Genomic DNA, 16717 nt, shown 5'->3' on the forward strand with positions numbered 1-16717 from the left:
CTCCCAGGTCCCAGCACTCATTGCACTCACCAGAGGACTGAAGTTGTCCCACAACCTCCCTGAGTTCAGAATCTGGGTCAGGAAGACAGGAGCTGTGTCAGAAACACATGGTCATTCTAGCCAGAGATTTGTTAAATATAAAGCTTGCAAAATAACATAGCTACATGAATAAGTAGTCACTTTGGGGGGAAAGACACTGTGCACATGCTCTAAGGCATGCTGTTTTCATTACAAACTGCGTTGGCAGTAGTATACAAAGCGGGTTCTTTTTAAAAATGTGGCGGGGTTGAAGCGGGAGGAGATATTGATGCACATAACTTGGACCAGCAAAGAAGGTGAAAGAATCCAAAATCAATGGGTGGGTATGGATTATATCACGGTTGAACCTAACCTATAAGTTCACTTCACTCACCTTGACTGAGCCCAACAGCAGGCATCTCCTCCCCCGCCGGCGCTGCTTTCCGCCTCTATAGGGAGGGAGAAAAAGAGAACAGTTCATGTTACGGCCACTTATTAATGGCGCTAGGTCTTGCATTGGGTTTTTCTCTCTGTAGGTGCAAATCATCTTTCTTCCGCTGACTCCTTGCTCATGTTATTATGGTGCCCTGATCTCCCCTCCTTTTATCAATCCAAATCCAGACAATTGTAAATATGTAGGGATTTGGTGGAAGTCCCATGATAAGCTTACGCTCGTGAGATAGTCTCCCCCTGTTAAATCCAGTGTTGGTGACCTGAGCTGGAAGCATGCTGGCTGTGTACTCATTGTTCCAGCCAGCATCCCTTTGGCCAGAAGCAATCAGCAATGAATCTCAACTAGATTGGCGCAGATTGGTAAGGGGAGGCATCTCAATGGGTATAACCCAATAGAGTCCGACTCCACCCTCCGAAACAGTCATGTCTCCAGATGAACTGATCTCTGTATTCTGGAATCTGGAGATTACCAGATATAGCTAAGCTAACTACTCATGTCAGCAAAGGCAGTAAATGTGAGAGATCCCCAATTATTGGAATGTTAGTCCCCGTCATGTGTTTGGAAAACAGGCAGGACTATGCTGCTGTGTGGCCATATTCCTTGTGGGTTTCCTAAAGGCTCCTGGTTGCTCACCGTGTAATACAGGTCAGATGCTGGACTAGATGTACCCATGGAAGGTCTGATCCAGCACGGATGTTCCTTACTTAGTGCATGTGCGATTCATTCAAAGCAAAACATGTCAATTATTTCAACCACCATTTTGGTGGTTTAGTGACTGGCTCACCTACGCGTGCATCCATTTCTTGCATGGCCTCCTCCCATATCTCATGCATTCTCTCGAAGTGGCGAGATCTCTCACCCCCCTCCTCCACAAATCTAAAGTAGGAATCTTCGAGCCTTCAAAACCTCCGGCAGCAGCTGGCCGCGCTTCTCCGCGCATACCCGGCGCGCACCAGAAGTCTCGCCACTAGTGTGAAGACTGGTCTTTGCGGGGCGTTGCTGGGGACTGTGAAGGATAAGCCATGGTCTCGGATGATCTTCAGCATCGCTCCCCCAGCAAAGATTTCCAGGTCGGTGAATTAGTGTATCTTTCCACTAAAAACCTACGGTCCACCCGACCTTGCCATAAGCTCAGTGCCAAGTACATTGGACCCTATCCCATTGCCCGGATCATCAATCCTGTCACTGTGGAGCTGACCATCCCCAAAATCCTGAGATGTATCCACCCTGTTTTTCACGTCAGCCTCCTTAAACCTCATGTCGCTTCCTCAGACTGGCATCCGGAGCCACCTCCTGAGCAGCCCGTGATGGTGGGGGGGGGGGGGAGAGGAGCATTTTGAAGTGTCAAAGATCCTAGATTCACGTATACGACATGGATCCTTGCAGTATCTAATTCGATGGAAGCACTTCCCCCCTGCCTACGATGAATGGGTGCGGGCCCAGGATGTCTCCGCCCCGCACTTAGTAACTGCCTTCCACACTGCCTACCCGGATAGACCGTCCCCCTCGCGAGGTGGGAGGGGGCCTTAAGGGGGGCAGAATGTCAGGCATATCAGTGTTGTTCACTCTTTTCACATCCTGCCATCCAGACTCAAGGAATGTTATCCCTACTGAACCGCAGCCAAGGTTGCAAGGGCTGTTATGCCTACCACTCTCTGTTTGAAGTTCTGGGAACCTACTTTGTTTTCAATTTGTAATCTCTCACCCTTCCTGTGCATCTATATTACCAGGTTTCAGCAAGACAGCCCCATAGCTGTCACCCTTTCCTTTATGCTCTGTTATTCTATTTGACCAGTAAAGACCAGCTTCTTTGGACCTAATTGTCTATGTCATGGTTTCTGGTTCATTTGGACCAAGGGCTTACACATATCCTCCACCTCCACTCCCCGCCACAGTATCTCACATCTCCTCGCTGCCATTTCCCAACACGAAGACCTGTGGGAGGCGGAGCCCCGTGCGGCGTGGTGGGAATGACGGGAGGGGCGTGTGGGAGATTAGAAAAAAATTAAGATTCTGATCGCGCCACGACGGGGCAGCTCTCCACAACCTGTTCATCAAAGTGACCTGGAGTTGGGGTTAAACAGTGCCCGTAGATGGGGGTTGGGGTGGCTCTTTGGACCCATCCAAGGTGCCAGCCCTGGTGGTGCAGATCGCTTTACGGACCCACCCCCACCCCTTCTCCAGGCTCCCGGGAAGGGGGTCGGGGTGGCTCTTTATACTGACCCACGCCACCAGCCCTTGCAGCGCAGATCACTTTAGAGAACCATAGCTGAAAGCCCCCCCCCCCGGCTTCCCGGGACTCCCAGGAAACCAGGCGGGGGAGGGGTTAAAATGCTCCATTGCCAGGGCAGATGATGGGTGGGTCTTCCGGAAACTCCTCAGTTTATAAAACTGTAAACTGTACACTGTCATCAGATACATGTACACATTGATTCATAAGGCTAGCATAGATACAAAGAAATAGCTTAGGCAGAGACTGCCGGATGCTGGAAGGAAAAAACTTTGCACCGTTTAAAATATATAGTGAAAGAAAACAGTGAGATAGAATGCTGATTTGCAGGCATATTTAGAAACAGGGAAACACATCATCCCCCCCTAGTATAAGGGTGAAAGCGAAAATAAATGCATGGCGGTTTTAAAGTACACTTCCCAATCCCCACAAGGTTTAAGGAGTGGGGAAGGGTTAACAAAAGCTTCCTTGTTTCTTCTGCTGGCAATCGGCTGGGTTCGGGTGTTCTTCTTCATGCCTTTTCGGTGGTATTCCTCGGCTCCCCTCCCCTGCCTTCCTCGGGGGCTGGCTGAGTAGGCGTGGGGCGATTTGCATACTGACTGCAAGGCATTCTGGTCTAGCCTAGAACAGTGCAAATGGCGCAACATAAACGGTCATACTTCTGAATGAGTTCATTGCAATTGTAGCGAGTTGCGTTATGCACATAAGGTTCTTTTCCTAAACCAGTTTATTGTTCACTTTATTTCAAAAGCTATTTCTGGAAAGAGGGGCGCCTGTTTAGTTTCTCTGCAACACCCTACTGGTGTCGCTCTGGTTTCAGACCAGGCGCTCTCCGGGGGAGGGGTGCCTGGGCGAACCGCCGAGATCTCTCATCTAACAGGGGGATCCCTCAGATGCAGGGGGGGGGGTCTCCTTCTCGGGGAGAGATCTCACTTTACTCAGTAAAAGATAGATCAATAAACATAAACAAAACCCTGACCCCACAAGCACAATATTTAAAACACATTTCTGTTCCACCCCGTTCTCCTGGGGGGTTGGCTTCCATATGCAAATACGTTAGATCGGTTGTCGTTCGCAAATGGCTTCTCGGACTTTTCCAGGAGGTACTAATTACTTTCGTTGTTTTGTTTTTTTTGCAGTATTCCACGGTGCTGGCCTCCACCGGGGCTAGCACGGGTTAGGCTGGTCCGAGGGAGGTGGGGAGACATTTGCATACGGCGCTAGGCATCCTGGGTGCATACTTTCATACTTTTAAGAATAAAAACTCTTAAATAAAATTTCTGAGCTTGGCGCTGGTAAGGCCATTCTTTGTTCCACCTCGTGAGGTACACCAGAAAAATACTTGGAGAAATGCTTGGTTAGGAACCATCACTAGAAAGGAAGTAGAGCTGCAAGACCAAGTTGGGCCGGGGAGCATTCCATTAGCTCTAAGCTATTATTCCCGGTGGCATGTCCTCACGACCATTGGTAAATGCAGACCCTACTCAAAATAAGCCCAAGTGGGCTTCTTTGACTAGCAGTGGGGCTGCGCAGGTTTTGGACAGGCTTGCCCACGGAGTGGGCTTGCCATAAAGCCAAAACCATGAGGTCTCTTCCTAACTGGGTGATTCCATTAGGTCAGGCTGGAATTGCTCCCTTGGGGGGAGACCTCCAATATACTTGTAAAAGATAGAATCCAAAAAAAACCGGGAGGCACCATTTCCTACATTCTTTACTTGGCACATTCCATGGGGAGGGGGAGAGAGGGGACATATGCCTAGAACAGAGCTGACCCGGTCTGCACCAGAGGGTTTGGCATATGCAAATTTCAAGCCCAGGAGAGGGATGGGTACCTGACTGTTCCCGGCATTTTGACAGGTGTCAAGCGAGGGTGCTTTCAGTTAAAGAGATAGTACCTGTTTTTTAGATTGAAATAGAAGGTTGGCTTTCCAAGGGTATGTTCGTTTTAAGGGGGAGGGGTATCCCCGTGATCTTAAAGTAGATGGTTCGGAAGCCCCTACCACTTGGGGTGGAGAGCTTCTTCATGCAGTGGGTAGGCTGTCCAAAACCTGGACAGCTCGAGCGCTTGCACCCCTAACTCCAGCTACTCCACTATCGCTCGAGCCACCATGGCGGCCCTCAGTCGGAAAGGCAGGTGTTCGCCTTTATGGTGGTTGTGATGATATGCCACCCACGGAACTATCCTCCTAGTCCCTCCCTCTAATTTTTGCACCCTGGGTTTGCCAAAAGACGATAGGCAGCCCCACCTTGGAAAGTCAAAGACAGAATACACAGACAGAACACAAAAAGAGAAAAGGAAGGGGAGGGAGCTCTGTCTTTCCCCTCCTTCAGTGACTTTTTGTGAGAGAGTTGGGTGGTGCGGTGAATGACCTCCAGCTCGCTGAGCTGCCTTTTTACCATGCAATGCAATGCATATCTTGAGCGCTTCTGCCCGGCCTGCAGTTTGCAAATTGCACAAGTGAAGACTCCTATGGTCGAGTGTTGCATGCATTGCATGGTTTTGCAAATTCAGAGTCCCAGACTGTCTATTTCTATTCTTTGCAATTGGCATATAGGTGGGGGGACCGCTTCTGGGCTCCATATCTCGCCCCCCCCCCGGCCCCCATCGTCACCAAACTTGGGGGTTCTTTCAAGAAGGGCCACCTCAAAATGCTGAAAGTTTTGAACGTCCACCTCAAAAAATGCCCCCCCCCGGAGCCGCGGAAGAGCACAAATGTGTTTTAAATGGTTTTATGCAGCCGAATTTTTTCCCGAATTTTGCATTCACACTGAATTTCACGGACCCGAAGCAGGGGAGTTCGGACTTTGGCATTTCCCAAATCAAAACGGGCCGAATTTTGCCAAATCCAAATTTTACTGAATTTTTTTTTCAACAGCCCTATATTGTATAAAGCTGTATAGAATGAAAGCTTATGTGTCGGGATGCTATGAGTGGAAGAGTGTAAGAGGAGTTTGTATTATACCTGTGCACTGTAAAATAAACAAGCACTGTTTTTCTAGTAGCAAGGAGTTCTGGTGCTGCTGCTTAATCCGCTGGCTCCCATGTCAGGGGGGTGATATTGGAGCCAACTGAAGTCATGACCATGGGGGCTGTCTTAAGGAGATTGCTTATCCATGTGGTAAACCCGAATCCCAAAATTTACTGAAATGGCTAATTTCAGATTTATTTTCAGTTCGGGTTCATCGATATGCACAACCCTAGAGAGACATCTTGATGTGATTGAATGTATTGTAGTGCTGAGTTCCTCTTTCTGTGATGTTTTACCAATGTACATGTGTGCTTGTGCACATAAGTATAAATCTGCACCATAAGAATATTGATTTTGTTTGGTAGCATTTCATTTATGCACACAAGCATTGATAATGGGGGGGGGTGAAGAATGTGAATAAACTGGAGGGACTGAAAGTCATGCTTGCTCCAATTCTGGAATTAATGTGAAGAATTCTCCTAACTAAACCAGATTTAAAGAGTAATGGAGCACAACCCAGAGCAAAATTCCAGAACAATGAAAGAATGGAACAGAAGTCCTCTCAGCCCTACATGAAACCCAAGATGTGGGGCATAATGGTTGTAGAAAGACCAATTGCTATAGAAGAGACAGCCACCTTAGAAATTTGTGGTTTTTTAAAGGTTCACTCCCTCATCCCTGGAGCCAGTGTGGTTTTGGAAACAGCATTTAAATTAAGGTACATATAAAATGCCCTGACTTGGATAGCTCAGACAAGCCCAACCTCATCAGATCTTGGAAGCTAAGCAAGGTTGGCCCTGATTAGTATTTGTATGGGAGACCACCAAGGAATTCTGGGGTTGCTACTTAGAGGCAGGCAATGGCAAGCTACCTGTGAATGTCTCTTGCCTTGAAAACTCCACGGGGTCACCATAAATCAGCTGCAACTTGATGGCAAAAAAATAATAATTCAGAAATCCAAAATACAGAGCAAAATTCAGGACATGAATTTTGGACGTATTCCTATCAATGACTATAATTATGTGGCATCTCAGGCATTAGTATTTGCTCACAAATTCTGAGAAGACAAATTGCTTGGGATTGTGTCCTCATCTTTATGGGAGACTTTTTATTCTACAGGAGGCCAGAATATAAACCTCCTGTGTGGTTCTCAGTGTGGTTTTCAGATCTGCCACCCTCAGTCAGGGCTGGTGTCTTACAGAAACATCTATAATACTTATGCATGATACGTTGGAAAGGATAGTTGCCCTGTTTCTTTCCCTTGTGATAGTCTCTCCATTATGACAGTTAATAACAACATGTTTTGGTGGATGCTGATAAGCCCTGGGGAAGAAAATGTGCATTGACATTTTGAATGAACAACTTTTAATCCTGCTTAAAGGAAGCCTTCTTGACAAGCTGATGTGTAAGATTATTGGTCACGCATCACAGTGCTTTGCAATAGGCTTAAAGCTATGTGCTATGTACAGTTTCCTAAGTAGGGCATTTGTGAGAGATCCCCCTCTCTGAGTTTGCTTCTCCAAATCAGTTGCTCAGACGTTGATACAGAAACAATAGATTTATTGAAGCCTTCAGGAGATGAGACAGGCACAGGTAGAAAGTTGCAAGTGAGGGGCTATACGGGTTTACAGAATATATTGACTCCAGGGCACTGGGGCACTGGGGTTCACACTTATTGTTATGGGAAGTTACAAGCTTGGCATAATACAAAACATCAGACGGATCCCAGGAAGTCTGGTGCGGCTATCACACTTCCAAGGCCGCACCGGCCTGAGGGAGTACTGGCAGGAAGAACAGCGGGGGGGAAGATACATGGGCCATCAGGCCTGGCGCCTGAGACCAGAAGGTGTGAACTGCTTTTACGAGTTCACTGATAACACCGCAGGTGATGGAAAGCAGAGACACAAAGACAGAGACCCTCACATTCTGCCCCCCTTAAGGCCCCCCTCCGAGAGGACGAGGCTTATCGGGATAAGCGAGGTGGAATTCTCGGACCAAGCGAGGAGCTGCCATGTGGGGTGCGGCCACCCATTCGTCATGAGCGGAGCCAAGGTTTTTCCAGCGAACAAAGTAAAACAGTTTCCCTTTCTTCCATTTGGAATCTAAAACCTTGGATATTTCCAAATGGGTATCCCCTCCTACTACGGTAGGAATCTCATGAGCGGGAGGGGGGTGGAACTGGGGAGCTGCTACATAAGGTTTGAGGAGGCTTATATGGAAGACTGGATGAACTCCCTTGAGAGTCTTAGGGAGACTCAGTTCCACGGTAACCTCGTTGATTACTCTGGTAATGGGGAAAGGTCCTACATAACGGTCGCTCAGTTTTTTGCAGGGGCGAAGAGAGCGGAGGTTTTTGGTGGACAGATAGACTTGCCCCCCCACCTTGAGTTCCCATCCCGGAGACCGGTGTTTGTCTGCTTGTTCCTTGTACTTGCTTTTTGCCCTTTCCAGATTTTTGAGCAACCATGGCCAGGTGGATTTAACCACCTGAATCCACTCCTGAAGATCAGGGGTAGACTGGAGCTCTGGCGAGACGGGGGCAGAACCGAAAGGGCCAAAATCCGTCCCGTATATAACTTGGAAGGGACTAAAGCCGGTAGAGGAATGAGGCGCATTGTTGTACGCATATTCGGCAAATGGCAGCAGGTCGACCCAGTCGTCCTGGTGGAAATTTACATAGCAACGCAAATAACATTCTACTACCGCATTTACTCGTTCCGTTTGACCATCCGTTTGGGGGTGATAGGCGGAAGAAAGGCCCTGTTCCTCCACTCCCATTAACTTTAGGAAAGCCCGCCAGAATTTGGCAACAAACTGGACCCCCCGGTCGGAGAGGACCTTCCTCGGGATCGAGTGTAGCCTGAGGACGTGCGTGATGAACAGTTTAGCTAAGCCCTGGGCTGAAGGAAGACCTGCACATGGAACGAAATGAACCTGTTTGGAAAAGAGGTCTGTGATAACCCAGAGAACCGTTTTCCCCCGACTTGGAGGTAGGTCGGTGATAAAATCCATGGCGATGACTTCCCAGGGACGGGAGGGGTTCTCAAGCGGTTTGAGAAGCCCCGGGGGTTTTCCCATCCGTTTCTTGGCTGTGGCGCAGGTGGGGCAGCTGCGCACATACAACTCTACATCAGATCTCATACCGGGCCACCAGAATTGCCTTCGAACCAGGTGAAGCGTTTTTATGAAACCAAAATGACCCGCTAGCCTGGCCCCATGTACAAGTCCCAATACTTCTTTGCGAAGGGAAGATGGGACATATAGTTTCCCCCCTTGCACCCACCAAGTGTTGGTTCGTTCCAAGCCAGTGGGGAGGAGATGGTGCTCCTCCTCCTGTAAGGAGGCGTCCCGGAGTCGCTGTTGGAACGCTTCCGGGATACCTTTGAGCGTAGGGGGGGTCTCCGGTTGGCGGGCTTGGGACCGGGTGGTGACGGCTAAGCTAGGGACTTCCCCTCGCTGTTCGGGAGTGAACAGGGAGTCGACGGGGCGATCGAAATCGTTGCGATACTGGGGAAGTCGTGACAAAGCATCAGCTAGGGCATTTTCTTTGCCAGGGACATGTTTGAGGGTGAACCGGAATTTTGCAAAAAATTGGGCCCACCGAATTTGTTTGGCATTGAGTTTTCTAGCTCCCTTGAGAGCCTCAAGATTCTTGTGATCAGTGCACACTTCGAACGGCAGCTCGGCCCCCTCCAAGAAGTGTCTCCATATGGTAAGGGCATGTTTGACCGCTGCTGCCTCCTTCTCCCAAATGGCCCAGTTGATTTCGGACTGGGAAAACTTCTTGGAGAAGTAGGCGCATGGCCTCAACCGTCCCCCCTCATCCCTCTGCAATAGGGCCCCGCCCATGGCTACATCCGAGGCATCCACCTGCACCACGAAGGGCTTGGTGCAATCCGGGTGAGCCAAAACGGGTTCGGATGAAAAAAGTAGCTTTAAACGTTCAAAAGCTTGCTGGCACTGGGGAGACCATTGCAGACGGGCTGAGGGGAGTGCGGCGCTAGCCCCCCTGTCCTTGGTACGCAACAGGGCAGTGAGGGGAAGCGCAACTTGGGCAAAGTTGGGAATGAAATTCCGGTAAAAGTTGGCAAACCCCAAAAACTGTTGAAGTTGGCGGCGGGTAGTGGGGGTTTCCCAGTCCCGCACCGCCTGGACCTTGGCGGGGTCCATTTCCAACCCTTGGTGGGAAATCACATACCCCAGAAATGTAATAGAAGGTTGGTGGAATTCACACTTGGACACCTTAGCATACAGTTTGTGCTCCCGCAGCCGCTGGAGCACTTCTCGCACTAGGCGCACATGTTCTTCCATGGTCTCAGAGTAAATAAGAATGTCATCGAGAAATACCACCACCCCCCGAAACAGTAAATCATGCAAAACTTCATTAATTAATTGCATAAAGACACTCGGAGCCCCCGAAAGTCCGAACGGCATGACCAGGTACTCAAACATCCCAAAACAACTGGAAAAGGCCGTTTTGGGTTCGTCTCCTTCTTTGATGCGAATGCGGTGGTAGGCTTCTACCAAGTCCAGTTTGGTGAAGATTCGGCCCTCCTTTAATTGTGCTAGAAGGTCAGGAATAAGAGGGAGGGGGTAAGCATTAGACTGGGTGACTGCGTTCAGTCTGCGAAAGTCAATACACAGTCTTAAATCTCCCGTCTTTTTCTTTACAAAGAAAGCTGGGGCTGAATAAGGAGCCTTGGAGGGGCGTATGAAACCCCTCGCCAGATTGACATCCAGATAGTCTCGCAATACAGTCTTTTCACTAGGGCTCATGGGGTAAACCTTTCCCTTAGACAGTTTGCCTTCCCCTACAATCTCGATGGCACAGTCCGTTTCTCTGTGGGGAGGCAGTTCGTCGCACTCTCTAACATCGAAAACATCAGTAAACTGCGAGTACTCAGAGGGTAATTGAGGAGAGACTGGGGCGGGGGACCCTACCAGTGCGGCGGCTGGAGTTCTGAGTACCCGTTCCTTGTCATGCAACCCACAGGGGTTTTCGGGGAAGGAAAGCACCCGTTTAACCCAATCAATGGAGGGATTGTGTCCCCTTAACCAGTTCATCCCTAACACCACAGGGGTTACAATAGGGGCGATGGTGAAATACAACCGTTCCCAATGTTCCCCCACGGACATAATCACGGCTGCAGTTCTGTGGGTCACAGGGCCCCGTTTAAAGTCACTCCCGTCCATTTGGGAAAAACGGAGGGGTCCCGGAAGCCGCTTGCGCCGGACACCCAACTTCTTGGCAGTTTCCTCATTTATCATGGTGCGGGCACACCCCGAGTCGACCAACGCGGGGACCTCTAACGGGGGACCCCCTTTGGGTAGGGACAGATGAACACGCACAAATACATTGTCCTCTTGGGCGCTTACCATCGGTGGAGCTCCTTGCACAACGATAGGGACGGTCTGCTGCGGAGCCCCCTCTACAGCAGACCGACGGCGTTTTTTGCCGGCTGTTCCCACTCTTCCTCCTCGCTGGAAGAGGGGGACGGGGTGGTGGCTTCCGGGGAGCCGTCCGAATCAAAGACGGTATTTGTAATCCGGGACCCCGATGGGACCGTAGAGTCGGATGCCCCATCCTGGGGGCGCGCGTGGAGAGCGGAGGGTGCGCCGGAGCGCCGGCTCAGTGGTCCACTTCTGCGGCGAGGCTGGCTGTCGGCGGCCGGTTTCGTCGGCTCGGCCTGGGTTTGGCGGGGGGGGGTCGGACGGCCTGAGCGAGAGGGGCATTGCGATGCAAAGTGACCCTTTCCCCCGCAGATCAGGCAGACGCCGGCCTCGAACCGCTTGCGGCGTTCCGCGGCCGAGAGACCCCCGCCACCCCCTTGCCGGAGTTCCCGGCCACGGTCACCTCGGGGCCTGGGGTCTCGCCCAAGCCGTTGCTTGGACAAGTTCAGGAGTTGTTTGCGATTCTCGATGTCAGCAGCATGGCGAACCCAACCTTCCACATCCGGGGGGTTCCCTTGCATGAAGGCCCAATGTTGGAGGTCTGGGTTGAGACCCTCCCTGAAACATTGTACCAAGGTAGCTTCACTCCAGTCCAGAATTCGGCTAGCCAGTGACTGGAACTCACTTGCATACTGCGCCACCGACTTAGTCCCTTGGCGCAGTTGCATCAGGGAGGCTTTAGCCCGCTCACCCAGAGTCGGGTCCTCAAAACGGTTTCGGAGTGCTACCATGAACTCGTCCAGGGTTCGCAGCACCGGCGAGCGGAGTTCATACTGCAACACCATCCAGGCAGCCGCCTCCCCTTGCAGTAAGGAAGCCACGTACTGCACCCGGGACTCCTCAGAAACGAAGGTTCGGCCTTGTTCCCGCATAAAAATGTCTACTTGGACCATAAAAAAGGTCAACTGGTCTCCCGACCCGTCATACGTGACTTTCAGGTCCCGACGGGCCGGGGGGGCAGGGGTTGCGGGCGGAACTACCGGCGCCCCGTCTGGGGGAGCACCGGCTGGAGGTTGCAACTTCAGCGCATCTAGGGTCGTAGCCATCTCACCCATTACGCGTTGCATGATCTCCATCTGCTCCTGCATAGCCCGGCGGTCTTCCTGCCACTGCTTTCGTTCTTCCTCCATGAGGGCCTCTTTGCGGGCCGGGTCCCCTTCGAGTCCCGTGCTGGGGAAGGCCAACCGGCGATCCTTCGCCGCAGTCCGCGAGAGCGACCAGCCCTTGGGAGAGTCCAGCCAATAAGTTAGCCCCCGGGGACGTTCGTCCCGATCTTGGTCGGGGGCGCGACCCTTCGGTTTCTTTGGCTTGGCCCCCTCCTCCTTCGGGTCCGGCTTCTCCGGCTCGTCCGGTTCCTTGGGGGCATCGGGGTTAGGGGTGGTGTCCTCGTCGGCTGACATTCTGTCCAAAGCGGTACAGCTGCAGTCCGAGAGGCAAGGACTTGCAACTTAATGTGAGAGATCCCCCTCTCTGAGTTTGCTTCTCCAAATCAGTTGCTCAGACGTTGATACAGAAACAATAGATTTATTGAAGCCTTCAGGAGATGAGACAGGCACAGGTAGAAAGTTGCAAGTGAGGGGCTATACGGGTTTACAGAATATATTGACTCCAGGGCACTGGGGCACTGGGGTTCACACTTATTGTTATGGGAAGTTACAAGCTTGGCATAATACAAAACATCAGACGGATCCCAGGAAGTCTGGTGCGGCTATCACACTTCCAAGGCCGCACCGGCCTGAGGGAGTACTGGCAGGAAGAACAGCGGGGGGGAAGATACATGGGCCATCAGGCCTGGCGCCTGAGACCAGAAGGTGTGAACTGCTTTTACGAGTTCACTGATAACACCGCAGGTGATGGAAAGCAGAGACACAAAGACAGAGACCCTCACAGCATTAAAGAAATAGCAGTGTCTGGGGAAATACCTTGATTTCAGCACGCGTTGGAATCTATCATCTCTTGGTATTTTTTTCATCTCTTGATTTAAAGGCAGCCTAGTTCAGACTTCACACTGATCACAGTTGATCAGTTGGGAGTGCCCTGTAAATTTTTACATATTTTTACTCATCCCTTCTCATTCCAGCTGCAACTGGAAGGGAAGGCTGAAACAACAAGAAGGGCATCCAACACTTTCCCTTCTAATGCAGTCCTCAAAATGGAGGGGAGGGAGGGGGACCTGCCCCCTAACCTTTGTAATGTCCTTGCTTTTTAGAAAGCAACTAGGGGGTCAAATTGATAGATCTCGGGACAGGGGTTTTTGGGTTTTATTATGGTTACACTAGTTTCCCTCCATATTTTCTCTTTGGCGGCAGGGGGCGGGAGATATACACATGGAAACATGGGGTTGTAATATTGAGTGGATGGACAGGAAGAGAAAGGGTTACAATTTTAAATCCCCTCCTCATGGGACAAATCATATGGTTGCAATAGTCAGTGGAGAAATGGCTAGAGATATAAAGCCTATCACCTGCATGGATTTTCAGCTCCAAATTACGTATTCTGTTTGTTTAAAAAAGAGGTCACATGTATTTGGCCCCACATCCATTTTTTTAAAATGAGGTACTACTACATGTTTTTACTGATATACTGCTTAGACTTATTCTAAGGTGGGGGACTACAAGAGTTAAACATACATTTAAAAGCCCCCCCCCAAAAAAATAAATACATTACTTCTGACTGTACACTGAAGTGATCTCATGACACTCTAAAAACACAAATCTCTATGGTTTTTACTATAGAGATTGGGGAATTCCTAAATCATCACAACATTGCTTCCAGTTATGACTGGAAGTGCCATTGCAACTCCATTCTGAGCATTTTTGCTCCCAGTGAAATGAAGAGTCAAGTTGCCAATAGGGTTGTGTATATCGATAAACCCGAACCAAAAATAAATCCAAAATTAGTTGTCTCAGCAATATTTGGGTTTTAGGTTTACTGAATGCCAAAACCTGGGGATCTCCCCGAAGCTGAATAGGGACTTCCATTAGTACCTCAGAGTTCCTATCCACCTTTCTTCTGGTTGCTCTTCTCTTCATCCCTTTTCATACCAATCATTCATGATGTGCTTGTTAGATGATCAAACCATCAGTGGATTTTCTCTTTCCAGAATGCCAGCGCTTTCTGAAAGATTTTAGTGTGAGCAAACTCGAGAAAACGATAGAGGCAACCGCATTATAAATAACTTATGGCATTGGGAACACACAGAAAGACCATCTGTCTTTTAGTATGAGGGGAACAGCACTCACTTCTTTAGTGATAAAACCCTTCCTTTCATACAATCTTCACTGAAATAGCATATAAATATGAAATATCACCATCATCAGCCTTCATTTGAGCCATCTATTTCCTTTGTATGTGGTTTTCATAGTTCACAAAGACTGCTCTTTAAAGATCCAGTTTCCCCATTCAGTAGCCAAATAAAGATATATACTGCAAAATAACTTCACCAGGGGATTTAGAAACCCTCTTTCTTCTCAGGCATAAATATTCACGTGTGATACATATCAATCATTTTTTATCCCACCCTTCCTCCAAGGACCTCTGAACAGCGTACATGTTTTCCCCTCCATTTTATTCACACAACAATCCTCAGAGATAGGAGAATCAGAGAGAGCAGGAGTGACCCATGGTTAATGGCTTGGGGGTGGGTGGGGGCGGGGCGGGTTGAAGCTCATTTTCTTTCAGTGTCTTAGACTGGACAATTCTACCAACTATTTTGTCAGATTGCACAGAGAAGCCATTGAAATTCATAAACATCAGCACAACTTTAACAGAAAAGAGGAGAGTTTAAGAATGAATAAGGCTTGGCTTCCTGCCCTGAAAAACCTCCAGACAAAGACAACATTCAACAATAGCCATACAGATTAGTTTTGGATTACACACATTAACAGATCACTTCAGGATACAATGGTTCCATATTAACATACCATACCCTCATTAGCACATTATCTTGATACTTACAGGACAATACTTTTGCAGGACAAAAGCTCAAACCCAACCCCTTTCTGACTATATATTACTCTTCCTACACCCTTGACACTGAGAGACACTGTCCTTCAGTGTTACTACTCTGAAGATGCCTGCCACAGTTGCTGGCGAAACGTCAGGAAAGAAAATTCCCATACCACGGTTACACAGCCCGGATAACCTACAAGAACCAAATTGACTTCTCTTGGGTGTAAATTCAAACTATGTTAGTTCAGTACAATTATCTATTTCTTTCCACCAAATTGTAGATCAATAATTTCAGTATCCACCCTGAAAGGGAGAGAAGGACAGGTTAAGCCACAACACCACTGGAAGGTGGTTAGTAATAACTAAAGATAGTGTCTCAGCAGGAGCTGTGAGCAAGAGCTGCTTCCTCTGCTGATGTTTCCCCCTGATTCTTAGAGTTATTTTGGGACTTTTGCTGGTAGTACCTGAGTGGTTGTGGTCCTGTGGTGGTTGGTGACATGCTCGTAATTTGTGGTGAGACCCAGAAGTTGTTCCTTGGTGTGGAATTATCCAGCATGGTTGTAGGACTTGTAGCCATTGGTAGCTGCACCTAGCCACATCTAAAGCTGCCACTTCAGCCAAGCCGGACCTGAAAGTGAAACTGGAGTCAAGCCTGCAGCCAAAGTTCTGACTGTGCCTGCTAGATGAGTAGTCGACCCTGGTGAGAGGGGGGTTCAGCCCTGAAAACCTTGACTCGTGGCAGTGCGACAGACCTGGCTCCAGAATAGCTGTTTCAACCCTCCCAGAATCAGCAGAGAACCAAAGGTTGCTGAAGCACCCGGCAAACGGTTCTGGACAACTTTGGACAGCCTCAAGAAATGTTCAAGGAACTTTGGGAGGCCTCAGGAGCCTTATGGTAGCTTTGTGGGACTTTGGTGGGACTTGGATCAGTTCGGTAGATTACCAGGATCTCCAGAGGGTACTGGCAGTTCTTAGTCCCAGTTAGCCTTGGGAATTCTGGAGACTTGCAGCTTGGGAATCTGCCGCCACCTCCTATACTCCCCATCCTGAATCTTCCGGCCTGCTGAAAAGGAATCGCCTATCAAGACTGCGGCAGACTTGGTGACTCCGAGGAGACCTGGGTGGCCATGCAGACTGTCTAGTAAGACCCTCCAGACTATTACTGTGGAGAAGATTACTGGAACTAGAGAGCTCTCAGCATGCTGGTGGGTTACACGCTATACAAGAGCAGCTTTTCCTGGCTGACTACGAACAGGGCCTCACAGTTTGCACCCTGGCCAGGACGTATAGCATTTGGAGCTTGGTGCCTACAGCCTGGGGCCACACTGACTCTCTGCAGCCCTGTTAAGGAACTATTATTGTCCCTGCTAAGCACCAACTTAACAGGTCTTTAAAGTTATTTAGTGGGGGGGTCTGTGGGGAGGGGGGAGTGATTTTTAGTGACTATTGTTGTATTTTACTGTACTGCTATTGTGTGTGTTGAGTTTGTTATTATTGTGGATGTGTTTCTTTTTACTGCTTCAGAGGGTCTGAGTTGCTCTTATGCAATTGGGTGATGTTCCATCATGGAAGGCCAGCAAGGGGTCGGGATCCCAGTAATTGGTAAATGTGGGAAGTATGGTGGTGGGAGCAGGTGGTTTAAGG

Source organism: Euleptes europaea, chromosome 19 (assembly GCF_029931775.1).
Source record: "Euleptes europaea isolate rEulEur1 chromosome 19, rEulEur1.hap1, whole genome shotgun sequence".
Classification (NCBI taxonomy): domain Eukaryota; kingdom Metazoa; phylum Chordata; class Lepidosauria; order Squamata; family Sphaerodactylidae; genus Euleptes; species Euleptes europaea.